This window comes from Hyperolius riggenbachi, chromosome 1, assembly GCF_040937935.1.
Source record: "Hyperolius riggenbachi isolate aHypRig1 chromosome 1, aHypRig1.pri, whole genome shotgun sequence".
Classification (NCBI taxonomy): Eukaryota; Metazoa; Chordata; class Amphibia; order Anura; family Hyperoliidae; genus Hyperolius; species Hyperolius riggenbachi.
The window spans coordinates 639,265,246-639,291,076 of NC_090646.1; the positions used below are offsets into that span (position 1 = coordinate 639,265,246).

Here is a 25,831-nt window from a genome sequence, read left to right on the forward strand (position 1 = left end):
TCCTGCTAGTCATTTCACCCCCAATGCTTCGGTAGTAAAATGATCCGAGATTCGGATCAAAGATCCGGGTCTTTTCAATGATCCGATTCGAATCATGCGGATCATTGAAAAGATCCGAACTTCCCATCTCTACTGCCAACTCTGCATTTCCCCGGCAGTGTTGTGCGCGCACGCCTGCTGCTATGCATGCTGGGAGGTGTAGTCCAGGGATGCAAGTACTGCCAGGTAACTTGTATTGTTTAAATGGAAATCAATATGGCAGCCTCCATATAGCCCTCTCACTTCAGGTGTCCTGTAGGGGCCATTCTAAAAAATTGCCCCTGCTCCTAAATGATACCAGGAATGGCATTTACAGTGGGATTAAAGATTGTGTGTGTGTGTGTGTGTGTGTGTGTGTGTATATGTGTGTGTGTGTGTGTGTGTGTGTGTGTGTGTGTGTGTGTGTGTGTGTGTGTGTGTACTGTGTGTGTGTGTGTACTGTGTGTGTGTGTGTATTGTGTGTGAGCGTGTGTGTATATGTGTGTGTGTGTGTGTGTGTGTGTGTGTGTGTGTGTGTACTGTGTGTGTGTGTGTGTGTACTGTGTGTGTGTGTGTGTGTGTGTACTGTGTGTGTGTGTGTACTGTGTGTGAGCGTGTGTGTGTGTGTGTGTGTGTGTGTGTGTGTGTGTACTGTGTGTGTGTGTGTACTGTGTGTGTGTGTGTGTGTGTGTGTGTGTGTGTGTGTGTGTGTGTGTGTGTGTGTGTGTGTGTGTGTGTGTGTGTACTGTGTGTGTGTGTGTACTGTGCGTGAGCGTGTGTGTGTGTGCATGTGTGTGTGAGCGTGTGTGTGTGTGTGTGTGTGTACTGTGTGTGTGTGTACTGTGTGTGAGCGTGTGTGTGTGTGCATGTGTGTGTGAGCGTGTGTGTGTGTGTGTGTGTGTACTGTGTGTGTACTGTGTGTGTGTGTGTGTACTGTGTGTGTGTGTGTGTGTGTGTACTGTGTGTGAGCGTGTGTGTGTGTGTGTGTGTGTGTGTGTATGTGAGCGTGTGTGTGTGTGTGTGTGTGTGTGTGTGTGTGTGTGTGTATGTGTGTGTGTGTGTGTGTGTGTGTCTGTCTGTGTGTCTGTCTGTGTGTCTGTGTGTGTACTGTGTGTGTGTGTGTATGAGCGTGTGTGTGTGTGTGTGTGTGTGTGTGTGTGTGTGTGTGTGTGTGTGTGTCTGTGTGTGTGTGTGTGTGTGTGTGTGTGTCTGTGTGTCTGTGTGTGTGTGTGTGTGTGTGTGTGTGTGTGTGTGTGTGTGAGGTGGGGGCGGGGCTGGTTGTTTGGAGCTAGTGAAAGCGGCGTTTTATCGGTCCCAGCGGATTTAAAGTTGCTCCTTTTGTATGTTGCCTGAGGAAGCAGGCTATAGACCGTGAAACGCTTTGCAGCAATTCTTGGAGAAAGAAATAAACATTTAGTCCTTAAACTGATTTGAATCTGTCGAGTGCTCTGTGGGTAGGTAAGACCACCACTAACTCCCCCCCCCCCCTCCCCTTCCTTTAACTGGCGCCTCTGTTTCCAAATATCAGGTTTATCCACCCTGGTGGAAGGGATTTTGCCCACAAAAACCCTTCTACTACTACAGTCTTAGCCTGAATGGGGACAGGCAAATTTCCCCATCTGCCTATACAGTGGTTGTCTTGGAGGTACCTCATCCTTGTGCGTAGTTTTTCATAAATCAATACTATTTCGTATCCTACCTTCTCTATTCCATTTTTTGAGTATAATAATCTGGTAATAATTCGAACATTTGTATAGCGCTTTTCTCCTGACAGACTCAAAGTGGATTTGAACCCTGGTCTTCCACGTCAGAGGCGGTGCCCTTAAAGGGACCCCAAGCAGTAAAAATAAACGAAATTGGTACTTATTTTAGTTTCTCCAGCCCACCGTAGGTCGGGATGTCCCCAGGCGTCCTCCTGGCTCCTCTCCCAGTTCCTCGGTTGCATACCGCACCGGTGACACATACCGCACCGGCAACGCGCAGCGGCCAGCGTGATGACGAAGAGCGTCACCGTTAAGGAAGTGGGAGCCGGACACGAGGGTGCGGTATGTGGCGGAAGGACTGGGAGAGGAGCCAGGAGGACGCCGGGGGACCTCCCGACCTACGGTGGGCTGGAGAAAGCCCCAGGTAAGTACCAATTTTGTTTAATTTCACTGCTCGGGGTCCCTTTAACCAGTACACTATCCAGCCACTATAGTATAGTCTATGTCACCTAGTCAGGCCACAGGGATGATGTGTAAAATCATGTAGAAATCACGCGACAATGATTCTGATAATCCCTTTGGCACTTTATTATTTCATTTATCACATTTTCCAGCTATCACTGTTGTGTGTGTGATTTATTGGTTGCCATTTCCTGTGGTTGGGATTTCAATCCAAATTCAGACAACAGCATCACAACCGAAGCAGAATGACATCATCATGACACAATTACATCTCTGCATCAGAATGGGATTTTGAACACGCTGATAGTGTTAACGACTGCCAATATTTTTGAGTACGTCAAACCTCCCCCTCCACCCCGGATAAAGGCACTAAGGAGCCTCGAGCTACTGACGCATTGCAAATGAATGCCTGTAGGCACTTGAAAGCCTTGACAGGAAACACAAATGCAGCGCGAGTAAACATGAAAGCATAGCGTTCATGTCTGCAAAATTCAGCCGATATAAGACTAAGACTGCACAGCTCAGCAAAGGTTAAATGCACCAAACTCAAGGATCCCATGGGGTTTATGGAAATAAATGGTGTATGAGAAAACAAGACATTACAGACTACAACGTGGCCGTGCTGAAATGTAATAAAACTGTAATTGCCAATGGTTGTACCATGAGATCCTGCAACTGTTGTGAACAAAGCACCACAAATGTGTTATACTCTGCTGTGGGAGCATTGCATACAGAGGCTCTGAACAGAGCATGTCAGATGAATGGTCTTCTAACTACAGCAGAGATATCATCTGACCTTGTTTATTCAGTCACTTTGTTGAGAGGGCTTGACTTTAAAGCGGTATTGTCACCATAAAAATCAAATTTCAACAGCAACTGGTCTGAGTGTATTAAGTGATAAAGATGCTAATCCTGCATTCAAAACTTTTTCTGCTGCTATGGTTTGTAGTTATCACATACTTTAGGAGCACTGGCCCTAGTGCCAAACAGTGCCAAAGAGTTGAATGCTGGGAGTTCTTTTTATCTATAATATATTCCTCCTCTTCCATTTATTTCCCTGCCTAGCTCCTTATCAGAAACACCCTCTGATTACTTGTGTTTACAAGCAAGGCTGAGCTGACTCAGTGATTGGATGTGTAAACAAAAAAAGACAGTGCAGTTGTTAGTATACACCTCAGTGGGAGTGTCTGAAGACTCTGGGAGGAGGGCAGTTAATGAATACACAATGAGCAAGAGAAGGGAGGGGGGAAAACAAGAGTCAGGGAGGATATGATGTCAGCATTAGCTTGGCAAGATGGTCACTGCCTAGAAAATAATTTTCTGTTTTTCCTTTATAAAATTCACAGGAATCATTACGTGGATAGTACAATACATCTGTTATGTAAGTAGAAGTAGTATTATCTACTTATATATACGTGTTTTTTATTTCTAAGTTAGCATGGGTGTAACCGTAACCAAGGATGGAACTTCAACCCAATCAGTAGCTGATACTCCATTGCCCATGAGAAATCTTTACCTTTTCTCAAACGGATCATCAGGGGGCTCTGTATGGCTGATATTGTGGTGAAACCCCTCCCACAGTGTGATGTCAGGACCATGGTCCTGACAGTTTCCTGTCTGTGAACCTCATTGCATTGTAGGAAATAACAACTGTTTACAGCTGGGTCCAACTGCCAAAAAAGCAAGCAGTATCTCCTTCCACTGACATCACCTGCCAGCAGTAAAAATGTCACCATCAGGGAGAGGAAAGATTTTACAATGGGAAAACACTGACTAAATCATTTATACATAATTATTGTAAAAACAAAGCACTTTTTTTATTACATTATTTTCACTGGAGTTCCTCTTTAAAGAGAAACCGTAACCAAGGATTGAGCTTAATCCCAATCAGCAGCTTATTACTGTGCTCGCTATTATGGTGTGCCATATTATACTGCTGGCACTTATTACTGTGCTCGCTATTATGGTGTGCCATGTTATACTGCTGCTACTTATTACTGTGCTCGCTATTATGGTGTGCCATGTTATACTGCTGCTACTTATTACTCTGCTCGCTATTATGGTGTGCCATGTTATACTGCTGCTACTTATTACTGTGCTCGCTATTATGGTGTGCCATGTTATACTGCTGCTACTTATTACTGTGCTCGCTATTATGGTGTGCCATGTTATAGTGCTGCTACTTATTACTGTGCTCGCTATTATGGTGTGCCATGTTATACTGCTGCTACTTATTACTGTGCTCGCTATTATGGTGTGCCATGTTATAGTGCTGCTACTTATTACTGTGCTTGCTATTATGGTGTGCCATGTTATACTGCTGCTACTTATTACTGTGCTCGCTATTATGGTGTGCCATGTTATACTGCTGCTACTTATTACTGTGCTCGCTATTATGGTGTGCCATGTTATACTGCTGCTACTTATTACTGTGCTCGCTATTATGGTGTGCCATGTTATACTGCTGCTACTTATTACTGTGCTTGCTATTATGGTATGCCATATTGTGCTGCTACTCCTGTCCCCAATTTTTGTATAATAAAATGATGAAACAGAAGCACCAATAAAGATAAACAACGTTAAAATGCACAAAAAGTGGGTGAATTGGTACTCACCTCTATGTAGAAGATTTAAAGAGAAACCTTAACCAAGAATTTAACTTCATCCCAATCAGTAGCTGATACCCCCTTTCCCATGAGAAATCTTATCCTTTTTTCAAACAGATCACCAGGGGGCTCTGTATGGCTGATATTGTGGTAAAAACCCTCCCACGGTGTGATGTCAGCACCAGGGTGCTGACATCACACTGTGCCAGCCTTATTGCATTGTGGGAAATAACAGCTGTTTCCAACTGCCAAAAATGCATCATCTCCTTCCACTGACATCACCTGCCAGCAGTAAAAATGTCACCATGTGGTAAATGTCAGTATGTAAATCAGGGAGAGGAAAGAATTTATAATGGGCAAACACTGACTAAATCATATATAAATAATTATTATAAAAATTCCTTTTTTGCATTACATGATTTAATTACTTTATTATTTTATTTAACTACTTAAGGACCTTAGTAATTTAAATCTACGCCCTGTTTTGATGGCTATCTAGCTGCCAGGGCGTAGATTTCAACTCACCGCGCTGCGCGCATCCGCCGTTGAATCACAGCCGTCTCTCGCTGCAGCTCACTGGCTCTGCCTGTCTCTATGACAGCAGAGCCCTGTGAGCCGGCCAGGAGCCGATTTCATTGGCTCCTGGCCCTGTCTTTCAATGTTAGCAACTCCCATTGGCTTACATTGAAAGGCAGGGTCAGGAGCCAAAGAAAGCGGCTCTTGACCGGCTCACAGGAACTCTGCCGTCATAGAGGCCCGGCATGCAGCGGTAATGGCGGTTGAGGCGCGTATGTGCGGCGATTGTCGGGATTCCTGTCGCGATGGCTGCTGATCACTGAGGGGAGATGCCAGCTGTCATATGACAGCTTAATCTCCCCTCCTCGGGTGCGCACGATCGCGTCGGAGCGGAAACGGCCGGCAGCGTAGATCCTACTCCGCATCAGTCTAGAACAGCCACAAGCGCGGTATAGGATCTAATGCAGGCGGTCCCCAAAAGGTTAAAGAAGCAATCCTTTTTTATGTGCTTTTAAATACATGTAAGAAACCATACAAGATCACTTTCAGCATTAAAGTAAACCTGAACTGAAAATTAAAAGTCAAAATAAACATACATAGGTCATACTTACCTTCCATGTAGTCTGCTCATCAATCCCTCTCTCCTCTCCCGTGTCCTGTTTATGCACTGTGATCAATGGAATTCTCCTTCCTACATTTTAAAGATGCCCATTACCCCATAACAGCTTCCATTTTCTGGTCAGCACACTGTTAAACTGTAATATCGCCCACTTGAACCATATAGGTGGACATTACCTTGCACATCAGTTGTCCTTTCAGTTATACAACTTTAAACAATGGATGCCTGGATAGCAGGTGAGCAGGTGTATAAGACCTGTATGAGTTGCCGGTGCCTAGTCTCAGCCGGATTGCTCTAACGGCTTAGGATACATCCAAACAAATAAAGAGACGGCACACGACTGGCTGCAATCAATTTGCTTGTATTCAGGTAATAAAAAGTTTAAAATTCGCTGGGAGGCAGTGGTGGACTTACCTCCAGAAAGCAGACTCACAATACTGTCTGAATTAAACAAATAAATGTATTATTGGTACCCCAAAAGATGCAACGCGTTTTTCAGGCACAGCCCGTTTCATCAGGCAATAAGATAGGGGACAAACAGTAGCTCATCAGTAGCATGAATAGCGCCTCTGTATTTGTGCGAGCTACTGTTTGTCCCCTATCTTATCGCCTGATGAAGCGGGCTGTGCCTGCGAAACGCGTTGCATCTTTTGGGGTACCAATAATACATTTATTTGTTTAATTCAGACAGTATTTTGAGTCTGCTTTCCGGAGGTAAGTCCACCACTGCCTCCCAGCGAATTTTAAATTTTTTATTACCTTTTATCCTGCTGGCGCCTCTGTTCTCTTACGATAATACTGTGTCCACCCCTGGTGGAGGGGTGACCTACCCCTACTTTTCGGATCTACAGAGGACAGGTCTAATCTCCTCACCTGCATCTACAGTGGTTGCCTAAGAGGTAACCCATGTTTGTGAGTATATTCATCTCACACTTACATTTATCCACGGTTTCCAATACATACTACACTATATTGGGCTCTCTGTGTTTCTTATTTATCTCTCTACTTGCTTGTATTCAGGAACAAGTACACACTACAGTTTTGGATCTACATCCTTCCTCAGGTGTTAAAACGTGAGGAAGGATGTAAATCCGAAACTGTAATGTGTACTTGTTCCTGAATACAAGCAAAGTGATTGCAGCCAGTAGTGTGCCGTCTCTTCATTTGTTTGGATGTGTCCTTTCAGTTATAACTGTCAGCAACTGATATATTTCAGTTCTGACAAAATCTTGTCAGAACTGGAAGGAATCGTTGTAAGAAGAAAATGCTGAGCTTCTGAGAGGAACTGACGGTGAGGTAAGTATGTAATATGCATTTGCCGGTACATAAAGTGTTTATTTTAAATAATTTTACTCGGTTCAGGTTCCCTTTAATAAACAGGAAAATGCGTAGTCATTTAGCCATCTCTTTCTTCCTGCTTACGACCTATGTTGCCCTTTCAACTTTAGTAACCTAACAGGTTGAGTAAAATCACGAACCATAAAGACCATCTCTGCAGATCGTTAAGCACAGACATATTTTTTTCATCTTCTTCTTCTGCAAAGCAAAAATCAGAAGCTCTCATTCAAAGAAAGGCATTTTCCAATACTTAAGGAAAGATCTAAATTCTTTCCGATGAAGGTGTAACACTTAGAAACTAATTTGTGACACTCCAACACTTTCCATCTACTCCGAGTCTGACTCCAGAGGTGTAAGATGCCATTTGCACTGAACAAAAGAATAGGTGTTAAAAAGGTAAGATAAAAAGCTAGTTACTAAAGCGTGGAAAGTGAAAACATTATAGAAATGCTCTAAAAGCTGTCATGTTTGGAAATTAGGGAATAGAAAGTTCTCATACAGTCTAATAATGTAAGCGTGGGTGAGAAATGTGTGAGAGGACAGAAGATAAAGAAACGCAAGCAGTACCTACAAAACCTTTCTTTACAATGGTATAAAGAGGAACTGTAGTAAAAATTAATGTAATGAATTAAATTGCTTGTGTTTTACCATTTTGATTTATAAAGTATTTAGCCTTTGTTTGCTCATTGCAAAATCTTTCCTCTCCCTTATTTATATTCTGAAATTTATCATCGGTAGCGGCATCTTTAGTCCTGTTAGGTGATCTCTGCAGAACGTTTGTTTTCTGAGAGTTACTGGTTGCTTTGCAGGTGGAAACAGCTGTCATTTCCCACAATGCAACGAGGTTTACAGACAGGAAACTGTCGGGGCCATGGAGCTGACATCACACTCCGGGAGGAGTTTCAGCACAATATCAGCCACACAGATGTCCCTGATGTACACATGGATGTGCAGGGAGTACATCCATGTTCGCCGGCGGACAGTATTCTGCGAACTTCCGCTGTTCGCATTCACGGTGAACAGCGAACATGTTCGACCCGCCCCTATACATCATCATTGAGCTAAACTTTGACCCCTTACCTCACAGTCAGCAGACACATGGCAGCTAATCAGCTAGCACCCCCTCCTGGACCCCCCGCCCCCCTATCAAAAAGCAGTTGCAGTGGCCATATTGGATTCATTTTCTGCTGGCTGCTGACTGTTAGTGAGAGCAGGGACATAATTGCTGCAGAGGTAGGGAAAGCATTAGCTAGGCCTGTATTCTTGTTCCTCACTTGCTGTGAAAGCACCCCAAACAGCCCTTTTGAGAGCTAGCACATGGATCTCCTGTGTTTTTTTTTTTGTGTGTGTGTGACGCTCCACAGCCCACTGACACCCAGAGCTGTGTGCACACTACTGCTGTTGCTACATTAAGTTGCACGCACAGTAACACTACAGTGCATTATTATTTCACTGTTTTCTGATAGTACTATTGTATCTCTCTGTGTGTGACACTCCACAGCCCACTGACACACAGAGCTGTGCATAACGTGAATGTGATTTCTGCCCTTTAGGGATTAAAACCTGACTTTGTGTCAACTCCGCAATTTTTGGTGAGACTTTTGGCATGGATCCCCCCCAGCATGCCACAGTTCAGGTGTTAGACCCCTTGATCCAACTTTTCCCTCACTTTTGTGGCCAGAAAGTCTTTGTAGATTTTAAAATTCAACTGCCCATTGAAGTCCATAGCGATTCGCCGAGTTCGCATGTTCGCGAATATTTGCGGAAGTTCGCGTTCATCATTCGTAAACGGAAAATTCTATATTCGCGACGTGTCTAGCAGGGTGGAGAGAGGTTGCTCAGTCATCAGAAGATGTGTCTTTCTGTTGACTTTTAACCTGTCTTGAAGGGCTATTTCAGACTTAAAGAGAACCTGAAGTGAAAATAAAAAGTAAAAATAACCATACACAGGTCATACTTACCTCCTGTGTAGTTTACTGCTCAATCTCTTTCTCCTCTCCTGCGTCCTGTTTGGCCACTGTGATCAACTGAATTCTCCATTACCCATTTTAAAAATGTTATAACAGCTTCCTGGTCAGCACACTGTTAGGCAGGGAACACACTTAACCTTCAGTTTTCCGCGCGCGTTTTTCTGCATACTTTTTCTGCACACCAAGTGTGTTTCCATGCAGGAAAACGTGCGCGTTTTTTCACAGCAGCTGATGTAAATGATAGAGGAAACTGCCAAAATGTGCAGAGTCATCATGCAGAATGTCAGTTTTTTTTTGCGTGCGAACAACATAGTAAGTGTGTACTAGCCCATTGATTAACATGAGTTCTCAGTTTTTCTGTGCAGAAAACGCGTACAAAAATAGTCAAGGGTGTTCCCTGCCTTAAACTGTAATATCACCCACTTGAGCGATAGGGAAACATGGACGTTACCTTGCACATTAAGTTGTAACTCACAGCTGCTGATATATAACCAACAGCAACTGGGATATTTCAGATCTGACAAAATATTGTCATAACTGGAAGGGATCACGGTAAGAAGAAAATGGTGAGGTTCTGAGAGGAACTGACAGTTAGGTTAGTATGTAATATTTATTTGCAGCTACGTCATGTGTTTATTTTAAATAATTTTACTCACTTTAGGATCCCTTTAAAGAGGAACTCCAGTGAAAATAATGTAATAAAAAAAGTGCTTCATTTTTACAATAATTATGTATAAATGATTTAGTCAGTGTTTGCCCATTGTAAAATCTTTTAAATCCCTGATTTACATTCTGACATTTATTACATGGTGACATTTTTACTGTTGGCAGGTGATGTAGCTGCTGCATGCTTTTTGGCAGTTGGAAACAGCTGTATACGGCTATTTCCCACAATGCAACAAGGTTCACAGACAGGAAACTGCCAGGAGTACCACGGTCCTCAGAGTTTCTTGTGGGAGGGGTTTCACCCCAATATCAGTCATACAGCACCCCCTGATGGTCTGTTTGTGAAAAGGAATAGATTTCTCATGTAAAAGGGGGTATCAGCTACTAATTAGGATAAAGTTCAATTCTTGGTCAGAGTTTCTCTTTAAGGTATACATACACCTAGTGATGATGGGCAGATTCAACCAAGAGATAAATATCTCTTAAATCAAATCTGATTAGAGAGAGATCTGTTGGCTGCCCATACACCTCAGGCAGATTCCCGGTCAATTTCATGCTGATCATCAGGCCACCTTGCCGACCCGACGCTATTCTCCTAATGTTTAATGTCCCCCCCCCCTCCCCGGTGCCTAGTGCAAGCTATACATTACCTGTCTGTAGCCACTGCTTGTCCTCCGCTAGCTCCGTGGCTTCCTCCATTCTCCATATACACGTACCACGTGGTTGCCTAGTAACGTGGGTGTGTGTGTGTGATGTCTGACTTCATGCGCCCTTACTTACTCCTTACTATCTATGGAGCAAGGAGTGCGCAGAGGACAAGCAGCGGCTACATACAGGATATGTATAGCTTGCACTGGGCCCAGGAGGAAAATGAAACATTATGGGGGATAGTGCCGGGGGTTTCAATGCGTTTGTCACTCGTTCCAATATCACTCGCTATTACTGCCGCGCACACGATCGACCAAGTCAGCCCTACATCTTGCAGCATGTGCGGTCATCTAATGTCGGCCTGAAATTGGTCGCATTGTAGGTCGGGTATGCACTTGGCAGCACCAATTTTCATTCGATTTGATTATAATAATTGAATTGGATAGTCGATCGGCCACCAAATCGCCTGGTGTATGGCTACCTTTAGTGAGAGGCCACTAAGCTAAAATGTGTTTATAGATATTAGGCTCAACACACACCATACAATCTTGGTTGTTCAATCTTACCACTTTCGTGTAGTATAAGAGCTTATTCAATCAATCATTCAAGGTATTTTCAATCTGCTGGCCCTTATACTACATAGATTTGGTGAATCTGTACAACCACGATTGTATGGTGTGTGTTGAGCTTTAGAGTGTCTTTTGTTCGATTTTAGCCCTATATCAATTAAAAGAGTTGACTTATCGATCCCTTTGGTTTTCGATTGTTTCCCTTCCCAGTACAATCATTTGTCTGTTCAAATGTAGCAGTTTCAACTGATTCACAAGATTCTCTGTGACAGATTGGAAGTTCGTTGAAAAACGTGTGCACCTGCCAGGGACGATTTTGCTCTTTCCTATTTAAAGAGGAACTCCAGTGAAAGTAATGTAATAAAAAAGTGCTTCATTTTTACAAAAATTATGTATAAATGATTCAGTCAGTGTTTGCCCATTGTAAAATATTTTAAATCCCTGATTTATATTCTGACATTTATTATATGGTGACATTTTTACTGCTGGCAGGTGATGTAGCTGCTGCTTGCTGTTTTGGCAGTTGGAAACCGCTGTAAACAGCTATTTCCCACAATGTAACAGGGTTCACAGACAGGAAACTGCCAGAAGTACCTGGTACTCAGAGCTTCTTGTGGGAGGGGTTTCACCACAATATCAGTCATACAGCGCCACCTGATGGTCTGTTTGTGAAAATGAATAGATTTCTCCTGTAAAAGGGGGTATCAGCTACTGATTGGGATAAAGTTCAATTCGTGGTCGGAGTTTCTTTTTAAAATCAGCAGAGAAGGTGTTTTTAATCCCATTTGTTAAAATATCCTTTATTATTACAGCTTGCACATGCAATTGGCCACTTCCAAATAAGGATGCTCATTTGGATTCCATGGTGTAACGATCGGTGTAACACAGAGAGGATCTGATTATTGGTGATCTGCAGTATCACCAAAATACAGATATATACCTGATTATTGATGATCTGCAGTATCACCGATAATCAGATATATTACTAACCTCTGGACACCTGAAAGATATGAGTGTTTGGTGCAACAGTAATACTTTGAGAACAATACCAGGAGGACAGGTACAAGGCAGTAAGGAATACTGCTAGAGTAAGTACCTTCCAGCAGCCTGAGACTCTCCCGCAGGGAGGAGTCAGACTGGGAGAGGGAAGGACCAGAGCATGAGTGACACCAATAGAGGATGTCACTGACTGGTCTGTGAACTATCTCTAAACTGGGGAGATAGCTCTCAAGGTCGGACAAGCCAGGTCGGCAACACACGGACATACACAGTACAAAGACAGGAGGCTGATTTGGTAATCCAAAGGCAAGCAGGGTTTGGCAACAGAGTATCAGATATAGCGAAGTACCAAATCAGTGAACAGAAGAGTGGTCAGGAAAGCAGAAAGTCATAACAGATAATAAACAATGCCTAGTCTTGGGTGTGAGCTCCGTGATCATCCACACCCTGGAACTAGTCTGAAGTATAACAGAATGGTAACACAAGTCCCTAATCTTGGGTGTGAGGTCCTTGATCATCAACACCCTGGAACTAGTCTGAGGTATAACAGAATGATGACACAAGTCCCTAATCTTGGGTGTGAGGTCCTTGATCATCAACACCCTGGAACTAGTCTGAGGTATAACAGAATGATAACACAAGTCCCTAATCTTGGGTGTGAGGTCCTTGATCATCAACACCCTGGAACTAATCTGAAGTATAACAGAATGATAACACAGATTCTGACAATAAGGTCTGAGTGCTTCCACGTAGTGATCGCAACGGCAGACAACCAGCGAATGACCAGCACCCAGTATATATAGCCCAGCGCTCTCCAGCGCCTCCCCTAAGTGCTGGACCAATGGGAGCTGGTACAATCGTCAGCTGACCGGCTTGGTCAGCTGACTCCCTTCTGGTTGTCATAAAAGTTCTGCCTCTCAACGCGCGTGCGCGTCCTTCTGAACCTGTGTGGACTATCAGTCCCAGCCACACCAGACATGTCTTGCGTACCACCCAACGCGCTGGACGCGGAGCCAGCCGCACCGCTATCAAGGCATGCAGCGGTTTCTCCACGTTCAGCCATACTGACAGATGTAGGCCTACGCGTGCAAACCGACGCGTTGGACGCGGAATCAGCCGCCTTGTTCTGAGCGCACGCGGCGGCTTTTCCGCGTTTTCTCACAGTACCCCCCCCCCCCCCCCCTGAGGAGTGGACTCCGGACAGCTCCTACCCGGTTTCTCAGTATATAGGGGGTGGAACTCCCTCTTCAATTCATCCGCATGCATGCGGCACTCAGGTACCCATGTTCTTTCCTCAATGCCATAACCCTTCCAGTGAACCAAATACTGTACTGAGTTCTGTACAATACGTGAGTCTAAAATCTTTTCCACTTTATACTCAGGTTGGTCGTCCACCATCACAGGGGGAGGAGGAGTGGAATCCACCTGCACTGCTGGCTTAAGCAGGGATACATGGAATGATCTCACACCCCGCATACTGGCAGGAAGATCAATGGCATAAGTAGCATTGTTGATTTTCCTGGTTACTGGGAAAGGGCCCACGAATCTGGGTCCTAGCTTGGGTGAAGGCTGTTTTAGGGCCAAATGACTAGTGGACACCCAGACCAAGTCTCTTGGCCGAAACTTCCACTCTATGGAACGTTTCTTGTTAGCTTGTCCTTTCTGACTCTGAAAAGCCTTCTCTAGATTCTTTTTCACCATTCCCCAAATGTTTTTAAATGACTTTTGCCAAGCCTCCAGAGCTGGAAACAGAGAAGAAACTACTGGCAATGGGGAGAACCTAGGCAACCTTCCTGTTACCACCTGAAATGGAGAGAATCCAGAAGAAGAGCTTTTCAAATTATTGTGTGCAAATTCTGCAAACGGCAAGAACTTGACCCAATCAGTCTGTACATCCGCCACATAACACCTTAAAAATTGTTCCAGAGATTGATTAATTCTCTCGGTCTGACCATTGGTCTGTGGGTGGTAGGCAGCCCGACGAAAACGACAGTTGCATGCCCAACTGATGACAAAATGCCCTCCAAAATTTAGAAACAAATTGGACTCCCCGATCAGACACTATATTTTCTGGAATACCGTGTAGCCGGAAGATATGCAGGATGAAAAGATCGGCCAACTCCTGGGCCGAGGGGAGTCCTTTCAGGGGCACAAAATGGGCCATTTTACTGAATCTGTCGACTACCACCCAAATGACCGACATGCCCTCAGACTTCGGGAGTTCGCCCACAAAATCCATGGACAAATGGGTCCAGGGTTCACTCGGGGTGGGTAAAGGATGCAATGTTCCCACAGGTGCCTGACGGGAGGGTTTACTTCTTGCAAATACTGCACATTCTCTCACATACTCCTTGCAGTCAGTTGCCAATGAAGGCAACCATGCACACCTAGCAACAAAATCCTGTGTTCTGGTGGCACCAGGATGTCCAGCATTCTTGTGGGAGTGGAACATCTGCAAAATCTGGAGGCAAAATGGCAACGGTACAAACATGACCCCTTCAGGCTTTCCCTCAGGGACGTCCTGTTGGAAAGGACTTAAAGTTTCAGTCCAGTTCCTCCAGGTCTCTGTGGCTGCCAACACCACTTTCTGTGGGAGAATAGCCTCTGGGTCGGAGGGCTGTGCTTTCTCTGGCTCGAAACATCTGGATAAAGCGTCTGCTTTAATGTTTTTACTACCCGGGGTATACGTGATTATAAATATGAATCTCGAGAAAAACAGTGACCACCGAGCCTGTCGGGGACTCAATCTCTTAGCCCCCCTGATGTATTCCAAATTTTTGTGATCAGTGTAAACTGTAATCATATGTTCTGCTCCCTCTAGCCAATGACGCCATTCTTCAAAGGCCAATTTAATGGACAGGAGCTCCCTGTTGCCTATATCGTAATACAGCACAGCACAGCCCCTACCCCAACCTCTGAGGCATCTACCTCTACAATAAAGGGATAGGAGATGTCAACGTGTCTGAAAATGGGCGCAGTACAAAACAATTCCTTCAGGGTGGAGAAAGCAGCAAGAGCTTCGGAGGACCAGTGGTTAGTATCTGCCCCTTTCTTTGTGAGACTGGTAAGGGGTGCGATGACTGTGGAGTATCCCTTTATAAACCTTCTATAGTAGTTAGCGAACCCCAACAATCTCTGGAGAGCTTTCAGACCCACGGGCTGAGGCCACTCCAGAACAGCAGAGACCTTGGCAGGGTCCATAGAAAGGCCTGAGGTAGAAATTATATACCCCAGAAAGGTGACAGATGTTACCACAAAAATGCATTTCTCCAATTTGACATATAACATGTTTTGTCTTAGCTTGTGCAACACAAACCTGACATGATCCCTATGCTCTGAGAGGTTGGCTGAGAAGATCAGTATATCATCCAAATATACTAGGACAAATTTGCCTAAAACCTCTCTGAACACCTCATTAATGAGTTCCTGAAAGACGGCCGGGGCGTTACACAACCCAAAGGGAATCACCAGGTACTCGTAATGCCCATCGGGTGTGTTAAAGGCCGTCTTCCATTCATCACCCTCTCTGATCCGTACCAGGTTGTATGCACCCCGCAAATCCAATTTTGAGAAGATCTTAGCATTGGTGACCTGAGTAAATAAATCGTCTATCAAAGGCAATGGATAGCGATTTTTTACTGTGATTTTATTCAGGCCCCGATAATCAATGCACGGCCGAAGGCCTCCGTCTTTTTTCTTTACAAAAAAGAAACCTGCACCAGCAGGCGACCGGGAAGGGCGAATGAACCCCTTAGCTAAATTTTCACGGATGTATTCCTGCATGGCCAATTTTTCGGGCCCAGATAAATTGTAGAGATGACCTCTAGGGGGCATACAACCAGACCGGAGATCAATAGGACAATCGAAAGGGCGGTGTGGAGGAAGTTTATCGGCCGATTTAGGACAAAACACGTCTGCAAACTCAGAATACTGATCTGGCAATCCTTCCACATGAATCTTGGTCTCACCCAAGGTTACCTTCGCTAAACAATGATGAAAACACTGGGAAGACCAGCTCGTTAGCTGACCAGTGGCCCAGTTAATCTGAGGTGAGTGAAGTTGTAACCAAGGCATGCGAAGAATGATCGTGGAGGTTGTCATACGTAACACAAAAAAACCAGGATACACAATTTTTTTGCAAATTCAAAATCCATAAAATTAGCCGCTGAGCCCGAGTCAATGAAGGCTTCAGTGACTTCAGACCTATCTTCCCATGAAATAGTACAGGGAAGAAGCAAACGTTTATCATCTAGGGGTAAAAATTGCATGCCTAGGGTATTACCCCCGACTACACCTAGGCAGTAGCGTTTCCCGACTTCTTAGGGCAATTCTGTACTCTATGGCCCCCCTCTGCACAATAAAGACAGAGACGCTCTGAGATTCTGCGTTTCCGCTCCACTTGAGACAACTTTGACCGACCAATCTGCATTGGCTCCGGTGGAGGTGAAGCGGGTGGAAGTGGAGTCACTGGGGGAGCAGCGTGGGACACCATTCTCACATGGTTTTTACCCCGGGTCTGTCTCTGATATCGCAGCCGGCGATCTATCCTGATGGCCGATGAAATGGCTTCATCGATGGACTTAGGTTCCGGCTGACTTAACATAAGATCGGAGACCTCGTCTGACAACCCTGATAAAAAACAATCTAAAAGGGCAAATGTGTCCCACCTGGCCGATACTGACCATCTCCTAAATTCAGCAGCATAATCTTCAACCGGACTCTTGCCTTGACGTAAAAGTTTGAGCTTCCGCTCAGAAGTCGAGGCAATGTCTGGATCGTCGTAAATTATAGCCATAGCTTTAAAAAATTCCTCTACAGAGATCAGGGCCTGGTGACTGGAGGGAAGGCTATACGCCCAGGTCTGAGAATTGCCAGATAACAAGGTTTTAATAAAGGTAACCCTTTGGGCCACAGTTCCTGAAGAATTAGGTCTTAACTCAAAGTATGATAACACTCTACTTCTAAAATTTCGGAAGTCAGATCTGTGACCAGAAATTTTTTCAGGCACAGGCATACGTATGTCTGTGCTAAGAGGAGATCGCACATCCTTCACTGCCGTCTGGAGGGTTTGTAAAGATCCAGACAAAGCGTCCATTACCGTCTGGTGACTGCCCAGCACTATATTGATGTTTTCCACAGAAGTGGTAAGTGTGCCCAGACGGCTGGTGAGTGCGTCCATTTGCATTTTTTGGTCTGCCGTTCTGTAACAATGTATTTGTAACACAGAGAGGATCTGATTATTGGTGATCTGCAGTATCACCAAAATACAGATATATACCTGATTATTGATGATCTGCAGTATCACCGATAATCAGATATATTACTAACCTCTGGACACCTGAAAGATATGAGTGTTTGGTGCAACAGTAATACTTTGAGAACAATACCAGGAAGACAGGTACAAGGCAGTAAGGAATACTGCTAGAGTAAGTACCTTCCAGCAGCCTGAGACTCTCCCGCAGGGAGGAGTCAGACTGGGAGAGGGAAGGACCAGAGCGTGAGTGACACCAATAGAGGATGTCACTGACTGGTCTGTGAACTATCTCTAAACTGGGGAGATAGCTCTCAAGGTCGGACAAGCCAGGTCGGCAACACACGGACATACACAGTACAAAGACAGGAGGCTGATTTGGTAATCCAAAGGCAAGCAGGGTTTGGCAACAGAGTATCAGATATAGCGAAGTACCAAATCAGTGAACAGAAGAGTGGTCAGAAAAGCAGAAAGTCATAACAGATAATAAACAATGCCTAGTCTTGGATGTGAGCTCCGTGATCATCAACACCCTGGAACTAGTCTGAAGTATAACAGAATGGTAACACAAGTCCCTAATCTTGGGTGTGAGGTCCTTGATCATCAACACCCTGGAACTAGTCTGAAGTATAACAGAATGGTAACACAAGTCCCTAATCTTGGGTGTGAGGTCCTTGATCATCAACACCCTGGAACTAGTCTGAAGTATAACAGAATGATAACACAAGTCCCTAATCTTGGGTGTGAGGTCCTTGATCATCAACACCCTGGAACTAGTCTGAAGTATAACAGAATGGTAACACAAGTCCCTAATCTTGGGTGTGAGGTCCTTGATCAACAACACCGTGGAACTAGTCTGAAGTATAACAGAATGATAACACAGATTCTGACAATAAGGTCTGAGTGCTTCCACGTAGTGATCGCAACGGCAGACAACCAGCGAATGACCAGCACCCAGTATATATAGCCCAGCGCTCTCCAGCACCTCCCCTAAGTGCTGGACCAATGGGAGCTGGTACAATAGTCAGCTGACCGGCTTGGTCAGCTGACTCCCTTCTGGCTGACATGAAAGTTCTGCCTCTCAACGCGCGCGCGCGCGCGTCCTTCTGAACCTGTGTGGACTATTAGTCCCAGCCACACCAGACATGTCTTGCATACCACCCGCCGCGCTGGACGCGGAGCCAGCCGCACCGCTATCAAGGCATGCGGCGGTTTCTCCGCGTTCAGCCATACTGGCAGATGTAGGCCTACGCGTGCAAACCGCCGCGTTGGACGCGGAATCAGCCGCCTTGTTCTGAGCGCACGTGGCGGCTTTTCCGCGTTTTCTCACACATGGAAATGAAATTTCCGCATTTCCTATTGAAAATCAGTATTTCTGAATGGAACTTGGTATTTGGATTTCCAGCAGAAATACAGCATTACCGCAACTTGATCATTTGAGTCCAGTCACAGAACTCGGAAGCATCGGACCAATCAGAGAACGCAGAGTCATCTCGGAAGTATTTGGCCAATCAGAGAATGCAAAACATGACCCAAAAAAAAAGGCTCTTCGGAAATCGAAAAACCAAAATCAGATTTCTGCAGAAATGCTGCATTACCACAACTCGGTCATTTCAGCCCAATCACAGAACTCAGAAGCAGTGGACCAATCAGAGAACGCAGAGTCAACTCGGAAGTATTTGGCCAATTAGAGACTGCAAAAAATTACCAAAAAAATGCTCTTTGGAAATCTGAATCGGAAAACAGACATCGGAAATCCGCAATATCGGTAATCGGCATTGGCCGAAATCAGAATTTCTACGAAATCAGAAATCGGCATTTCTGACCATCCCTACTTCCAAACAATCTAGGCATTCATCTTCTCTAGCAAACCGCGAGATTGTGTCCTAAGTGCCTAAGCAGGCAGATGTGGTCATCACAGAGCTTTGTGTTTCATCTTATCCAATCAGAAAATAGTCCAGATATGGACACCTGGAAGACCAGCAGTCAGTTGAAGAGAAAATATGCACAGTTTCCTCCACCGGCTTAAGGCACACTTCTTCTTGTATTTAATGGTATTAATCTTCAGCACACAATATGAGCAGCAAGGCTACGGGATGACCTAAATCTGGTCATGCTGGTTAAGTCGTGATAAGTGTATTATGGAAATCATCCTTCAACATTTGGAATCCAGCAGAAGTCCTATCTTGCAATCTCCCCAAATAATGAATATGTGGAGATGACGGGTCGGGTGGGGGATGTAGCCCTGAGGCCACACTGGTGGATGAGCCTCGGTAATCCCATCTAAGCAAATGAAGTGAGGATCCAGAAGGAAGAACACAGATAGTAGATAGAGGTTACACAGTATAAACCGACTATTTAACGCCTCGTCAGAACAATTGATGGATTACACTGACTTTGGTGACATCCCCCCACAATAAGGGCACGTGTCTCTGGCCAGGCTGGGTTCTCTGCTATTGTCAAACCATTGGCAATGGCCTCCTGAAGGCTGTTATTTGAAAACTGCATTATATGGCTGCTTTTTTAAGACAGTCAAAAGACAGAGGAGCGAGCAAAACAGGAATACTCAGAGGTATAAAGGTGCCCGTAGGCAAAGAAGGGCAGTCAGTTGTGTAGGCACGATCCAACCCCCCTCGGGCAAGAACCTCTGCCAGCATCTCCATAAATGTGTCGGTCTTTTATGAACGGGTAAGGAATAAAAACGATAAAAAATGTGAAATAGGATAGGAAAACAAAATAAGTCACTTTACCGACCATAATAAAAATAACTGATCAGTCGTATAACCCTATTGCTAGGAGACAGGGCTGGGGAACAACAATGGTTCCAGGTACCATATACAGTAACATTACAGCAAAAACTGGTGTTTGTATTGGCTGATATAACTAATTTATATTGTTTCAAATGTATTTCAGCCCCCCTTCCCATTATATAGGGTGTATATAAAATACTTATTATTATTTAAAGTGGCCTGAACTCAGAACTTCCTTTCTGCTCTATAAGATACGCAGCAGGATAATGACCTTTAAAGAAAAACATTTCTTTGTTACAGCTGAGAAAAATCCTGCAATAAATCTGCAGTTTGTCTACTTCCTGCATTCATGGCAGCAGAGCAGACATAGGGATAACATCCTGTGTTTACAAATTAGCTGCTCTGCCGAGGCAGCCAGCTGACACAACTGAGAGATCAAATTACAGTTGTGGTTAGGCACAGATGAGGTGGAATTAAACAGGCTAAACTCTCTAAATACATACAGGGTGCATTTCTCTGTTTTCCTTCTGTCCTGTGCAAAAGTTCAGGTCCACTTTAAAGTACACCTGAACTGAGAGGGATATGGAGGCTGCCATATTTATAAACAATACCAGTTGCCTGGCAGTGCTGCTGATCTCTTAGGTATCACACACCTGAAACAAGCATGCAGCAAATTCAATCAGACTTCAGTCAGAAACATCTATAGCTTGTTCAAGATCTATGGCTACAATTATTAGAAACTAGTGATGGCTGCAATGGTAAATTTTGTAATTCCACGTAATTTTCGTAGTTAAGATTCCGATCATGAAAGCAAAATCGTAATTGTGAAATATTACACGAGATTTAGCGCAATTACGAATATATGTCTAATTTTCACAATTATGATTATTGCCGTAATTATGATTGATTTAATAATAGTGTAAAAGATAGTGGAGATATCGCCGCATGGCCAAGCGGCATGGTGGCTATCTCTGCGTATCAGCCGGCGGCCTCTGTCACGCAGCTACATGCTGCTGCTTTGCCTGGTCCTTCTAGTGCACATAGATTGAGAGCTACGCGCGCGCGCCAGGCGACAGGACCTTTATGCAAGTAAAAGAGGAGTCAGCTGATCAGCCGGTCAGCTGACTCCAGTAGTGCTCCAGATTGGCTGAGTGACTGGGGCGGCGTTGTGGAGCGCTATGAGTATATATAGGACCTGCCTATCAGTTGCTGGTTGTCTGCTGTTGCAAATGCTAACGTGTTAGCGTTCAGACCCTAGTCAGATCCTACAGTGTGCTAGAACCAGCTGGAGCTGGGGATCCACACTTAGCCAGTTTCCGTTGATAGCTTAAAGTACTAATTGCATTGTGTATCTGTGTACTTAGTCTAGAACCCAGGTGTTGAAACCAAGGACTTCACACCTAGACTAGGATATTGCTACATTGCTATTGTTTATCTGTTATGACCTTCTGCTTCCTTGACTACTCTCCTGTTTGCTGATTCGGTACCTCTGCCTATCTGAATATTGTTGCCGACTCTGCATGAACCTAAGCATCGAATCAGCCTTCCGTCTTTGTATTTTATCTGTCCGTACGTTGCCTACCCTGCTTGTCTGACCTTCCTGTCCTCACTAGTGGGCCTAGCCATTAGTGAGGAATCTCTAAGAGCTGTCACATACTCCTTAGGTGATCAGCCCTTGCAGCACTGTCTGTAACACCTGCTCCTCAGGTGATCTTCCTTGCAGTACAGTCAGTGGTCCCTGCTCCTCAGGTGTCCACTGGCTGCAGTACAGTCTTAATCTCCTGCTCCTCAGGAGATTCTTGGCTGTAGTGTAGTCTTAATCACCTGCTCCTCAGGTGATCATCCTTGCAGCACAGTCAGTGGTCCCTGCTCTTCAAGTGTCCACTGGCTGCAGTACAGTCTGAATCCCCTGCTCCTCAGGGGATCCTTGGCTGCAGTATTGTCTGAATCTCCCGCTCCTCTGGAGATCTCCTCTTCTCATTATTGTTGCAACAAAACACAATCCCACATTGGTTGTCCCGTGTCTAGCTATACTAGCATTATTGGTGATTCTGCAGATCACCACATAATCAGGTATAGTATCTGTATTATTGGTGATACTGCAGATCACCAATAATCAGAAAAATCTGTGTTGCTGACACCAATCGTTACAAATAGCTAATTTGTAATGGCACACAATTTTGTATAATTACAACCAGTATGATAAATTATGATTCATTTTTGTGTAATTACGATAAATTACGTGAAATTATGAAAATTGTGAAATTGCGCACAAAATTAGGAATTAACGCAATATTATGAGGCAGCATTTTGATTTTAGGAGTTTGCCGAAAATGACTAATCACGATTTTGCATCATAATTGCAAATTGCCATGTGAAAATATGCATATGCGGAATTTCGGCTCATCCCCATTAGAGACAGAGGCTCGGCAGGACAGCCAGGCAATCTGTATTGTTTGAAAGGATATAAACATGTCAGCCTCCATATCCTTCTCAGTTCACACAACACCACCTAATCTGGAGGATGGGGTGCACTGAATGTAGGCCTAATAGTTGGGCCTTCCCCACAGCCCTGGGCCTCCCTGGTCACAAAGGCTGCTCCCCTATAGTTGCCACGGCCAGTTCTAGACTTTTTGCTGCCTGAGGCAAACTTGTGAGGATGTGCCCCAACCCCCCCACCCCCTGCAGTACTTGTAATATAGCTGTCCCCAGTGCCTGCATCCCATCCCCTGCAGCCCCCCCCCTCCCCCTCACGGCCGTTCACTCCCGTTACCTTACTCCTTCATTAGTCCCCTCCACCCCCCCCCCGCCTTCCCGTGCATGTGATGTCATACAAGTCTCTCCCAGCGGCGTGTCCCGCGGCTGCTGTGTAGAATCAGGAAGCAGGAGAGCGGCTCCCTGTAGTGGCGATGTATATCGGCATTACCATGGGAACCGCCACCAGCGGGGACTAATGAAGGAAGCGGACGCCAGCTCATAGGGTGGAATAGCTGCTCCAGGCCAGAGCCGGATTAAGGCTAAATGGGGCCCCTAAGCAAAGTAACTGATTTGGGCCCCCCATCATGTCGTAATAGAATCAGAAGATGCAGCTGCACAGCAACATGCCGCACACACCGGGGCAGCCGAGCTACTGGTTGCTATGGGCAACAGCCCGCTTTCCTCTGTGGGTGCACAATGCAGGGAATAATAGCGGCAAAATGCAGAGTGAGAGATGAATGGCTGGGACATTTGCACTCAGGGGCTGGGGCACCCCTGTGAAGAGGGCGCTAGATATCACAGCAGCAGCACTTTCCCCCTGCATCTCCAGCCTGGCAATAGCAGAAAGCTCTGGACACCGCCAAACCGGAAGCCGTTCCCCAGACAGAATTACATAGCAACCCCCACCACGAACAACCGATTTCCTCCCAAACTAGACAGCCACCATGCTGCCTCCATCCCAGTGAATACGATAGTCCAGCAGAGAAGGCAGCCGCAGCGGGGGAGAATGACTGCACCAGATGACTCACATTCACCTATTGCAATCCAAGCAATAGAGGTCCCGTCATCCGGAGCCCATCTGTCTCCTCTAGAGTGCTGCCGCTCTGTTACTACTGCTATTACTACTTCCTACTTCCTGTCTGATCTGAGAATCAGGAAGTTCAGAGCGAGCGGCTGCACTGTAGAAGAGACAGATGGGTTTCAGATGACAGGATCTCTATCGCTTGGATCATGGATAGGGGAGTGAGCGTTTGCCATCTGCTGCTATTATTCTTGCTGCAGCTGTGGTTCTCTGTGGGAAGGGAGGGAGGAGTGGGCAGCAGCAGAGCGCACAGTAGCAGGAGGGGGACCTAGTAGGAGAGCCTGGCTATGAAGACAATCAGCAGCGCACGGCATCATTTGACAAGACAAATAACATTTATATCGAGCTTTTCTCCTGGCGGGCTCAAAGCACCAGAGCTGCAGCCACTAGGACGCGCCCTATAGGCAGTAGCAGTGTTAGGGAGACTTGCCTAAGGTCTCCTACTGAATAGGTGCTGGCTTACTGAACAGGCAGAGCCGAGATTCGAACCCTGGTCTCCTGTGTCAGAGGCAGAGCCCTTAAAGCCAATGGGTACCGTTTCTAAAAACAAAAAGTCAGATACTCACCTAAGGAGAGGGAAGGCTCGGTCCTAATGAGCCTTCCCTCTCCTCTCCCGGTGCCCTCGGTGCTGCGCTGGCTCCCCCGTTCGCGTCCGCCGCCGCAGAGACTTCGGAGGTCTTCGGGAGCACTCGGGCTTCCGAAGACGGGCCGCTCCATACTACGTACGCGCTAGCGCGTCATAGAGGGCGCTCGCGCATGCGTAGTATGGAGTGGCCGTGTCCTCGGGAGCCCGAGTGCTCCCGAAGCCTTCCAAAAGCTCCCTTCGGCATGCGGAAGTGGCAGTATTTGACCGAACTGGTCGAATACTGCCACGGGGGATCCTGCGCGGGACTGGGCACCGGGAGAGGAGAGGGAAGGCTCATTAGGACCGAGCCTTCCCTCTCCTTAGGTGAGTAGCTGACTTTTTGTTTTTAGAAACGGTAAACATTCACTTTAAAGGGACTCCGAGCAGTGCCTGTGGGTACGCCTTTAAGCATACCCACAACTAATTAATTACATCCTCACACCTACCAGCATGATGTTTGTAATTATATCCCCCTGGGTTCCTTATATTTCATTGCATTGTGCTGAATCGAGCTGCCGACTTTGGAGAAAAGTCGTCCTGTGTAATACAATGTAACTATGGAAAGATGCATATCATTTTGAAGATCGCAATTGCCGTGGCCGCGATTTCAATCACGAAAATCGTGAATACTAAAAGGCTTAGGACGGTGGTTTATATATCATTGGAAAGAGGAAAAAAAGAGCTTTAAAATGATATGCATCTTTCCATAGTTACTGCACTGCTCAGAGTCCTTTTAACCATTATACCATCCAGCCACCGCTGACAGGTTGGTAAAGGCTGGTTTATGTGCTGATGGGGCCCCTTTGACTCTGAATGGGGCCCCAAACGACTGCTTTTGTTGCCTGGTCGGTAATCCGGCCCTGCTCCAGGCCCATGCCGCCTGACGTCACTTGGCGTCATGGGCCAACCATCCCTGATAGTTGCGACTCTGAGGTTGTAGTTTTTCCAGACAAAAATGAGATAAGTCTTAAAGAGAGCCCGAGGCGGAATAGGACACAGAGGCATGTTCTGTGTACAATTACATGCCTCTGTGTCCTCCTATTGCCACCGTTAGCCCCCCCCCCCCCCCCCGGCAAATCGCACCAGGATAGCAACAATCTACTTGTCGCTAGCCTTCTATTTACCTGCAAATTCATGATCTCTCCCCCACCTCCTCTATTGCAGGGCTCCTCTGCCTCTGACCCTCGCTGCCCGCCTCCGTGAGCTTCCTCCAATCGGAAGCTAAGCCGTACTTCCTGGGTCGCAGCTTAGCTTCCGATTGGAGGAAGCTCACGGATGCGGGCAGCGAGGGTCAGAGGCGGGGGAGCCCTGCAATAGAGGAGGCGGGGGAGCGATAACAAGCAGATTGTCGCTAGCCTGACGCGATTTGTTGTGGGGGGCAGCAGAGCCGGTGGGGGGGGGGGTCTCTTTAAAGTGTAAGCTGTAGGAAAAAATGCCCAACGTTAGATTACTTACTTCAGTCTGAAATGTAGTGAGCACGAGCGCCTCTAATTAGGCTCCTGCTTGTGATCACTACATTCCAAACACTTTTA

At 45.7% G+C, this 25,831-nt stretch overlaps 1 long non-coding RNA gene across 1 annotated transcript in view; it reads left to right on the plus strand.

The window, feature by feature from the left end:
• The window catches only part of LOC137560377 (uncharacterized), a 71,337-nt gene that overhangs the window by 44,723 nt on the left and 783 nt on the right, over positions 1–25,831 (plus strand). Inside the window, exon 2 of the long non-coding RNA XR_011029823.1 lies at positions 3,530–3,564. This is a non-coding gene — a long non-coding RNA (uncharacterized lncRNA). The remainder of the gene's footprint in view (positions 1–3,529; positions 3,565–25,831) is intronic.